This window comes from Eschscholzia californica, unplaced genomic scaffold, assembly GCF_041429995.1.
Source record: "Eschscholzia californica isolate CP2 unplaced genomic scaffold, dmEscCali1.0.p SCAF_2, whole genome shotgun sequence".
NCBI lineage: Eukaryota > Viridiplantae > Streptophyta > Magnoliopsida > Ranunculales > Papaveraceae > Eschscholzia > Eschscholzia californica.
Window position 1 is genome coordinate 34,588,537 of NW_028238309.1, and position 2,261 is coordinate 34,590,797.

Below are 2,261 nucleotides of genomic sequence, written 5' to 3' on the forward strand. Positions count from 1 at the left end.
TTAGACAAATGAGTGACATTCTCATATGTTTCTTGTAACGTATTCTTTTAAAAATTGACTGGTACAAGAACTAGCAATCTCATCAACCACCAGGAGAAAATAATGACACTATCACTCTTCGAGTCTTCGTTATGCTTTGCAAACATATGTAACTGAAATTTCGTTTCATAAGTTGAAGAACTATTTCAAGTCCGAAAGTGTCATTTATATAATATTCGAATGTTTATTATTCTGTCTTACAGGTTAAAGAAATAATGCATCACTCAGTATAAAACAACAAGTACCTAGCCTTGGGAGCACTCAACCGAAGGAAAAAAAACCACTCAAACATTTACAAACCCATATAAATCCAGAAGTTTGGTTTTTAAGCATTGTTGTCTCTCCTAGAGATGAATTTGCGACGAAAAATTGCTCTATGCCTTAAGGTTGATTTGCATGAATGGTTGTATATCAATAAAAAAATGTAAAGCTTTTTCCGATATTTTTTTTCTTCTATTTTCGGTTGTGATGATACAAATCCACGGAAAAAGTGTAAAAGTTTGGTTAGATACTTGTGGACATATATAATATTCAAAAAAAAATTGACAATATTTAGAGCTAATCAAAGGTAGTTTAGAAAGAATTCAAATTCTTTTGTTGCAAAAATATGACCAGATGCACCTCTTGATTTTTGTTTAGTTCTTCCTGTTTTCTAAAAATATAATAAGAACTTGGGTATTTTGGCAGCAACCGTTAAGGTGGTTCAATATTCACCCTGCAAAACAAGAAATTACAATGGTTAGGAATCTCATTTGAATAGAAAAATACATAAGAAAGACCAAAAGACTTTAAGAAATTGTAAGTTAATCTCTTCCTCTACGATTTTGTCATGCACAGAGTGCTTTACAAAATAGTTCGTGTTGGAGGCACAGGTCATGCATAGTTGATTACAAAAAGAATTACCAAATGTATTTTTGATATAATTTCAACTTAGATTCTTACTACTAATTTCAGTTCATTTCTGATTTCACATCACAAGGATTTCTTTCCTAAGTTGTACCCTAATAAATTTTGTACCTGAAAGAGAGTCAATTTATTTTGAAAATGTACCAAAAGAATCAACAAGCCTGTACCCAAAATTGAACAAGATTCAGACTAAAATGGACTCTTGTTTCGCCATTATCATCTATGCAATTCTCATATCCTTCTAGTATGATTTAATGTCTTAACAACAATAAAATAAATGGTTAGCGATAAATAAGAAAAATGTTTGTAAATTCAACAAAAAAAGTTTCAAATACCTTTTAACTTATCAATCACAATTGACCAACCTTACTGATCTTTTATTTGCATATATCTTGATCAAGGGGTTGATAATTTCTTCTTCCCTTTAATGATAGAGCAATTCGTGTTAATAACGTGTTGTGAAAAATAAAAGAGGGAAGAAGAAATACAATAGAAATATAAATCAAGAGATAGAGACAAGAAGAACTTGATTTGTATTCATATGTTTGTAGAGAATGTCTCTATTTTGGAACATTGGTACATTAGCTAGACACCTCTTTATATAGCCCTTTGAATAGATATACCCAACTAATACAAAGTTATATATAATCAATGGTGCTTGAAAATAAATAATAGTGGAGAACTTATGATGGCGGGCGTTACAAAGTGTGTGTTGGAATCGATATCTAGCTCAAAAGCAGCTGGATCGGTTTTTTCTTAATTTGATGTACTTATATTCATCAGAAATTTAAGAAAGACATCTCGTTGGATTCGTCTCATCGAGCTCTTAAATTTAGACTCAAATTTTGTCCCAGTCCGATTCCGCATGAGTGATTATTACAAAATTAGTTTGGTATGGATACCATTAACTCTAAACCGGGATTTTGAGTTAGTACCACGTTTATGATGGAGGAAATGTTTTATTTCCTTAAATAGAATCTTCCATATATTTATGGTATGTTGGTTGAAATAGAAAGGTGTTTCGCGTGGGTTGCACCACGCAAACCGCACACGCGCGGGGCGCGGGCGTTTTAGAGGCGCCCGCACGCACTTTGCACTTCGCATCGTTTGACTTTACGGTCATAGATTTGATCCGACGGTCAGGATGATTGGCGCTCTTAAGATAGATCCGTTGATGATCTAACGGTGGGCGTTCAAGGCGCGAGATCTTGATAGATCCGTTGAGATATGACGGTCAATATGGCACCCGAAAACCAAATGTCAAATATGACTGTTGGGAAGCATCCATTTGTCTATAAGCACCTGTCTCAAGTGTC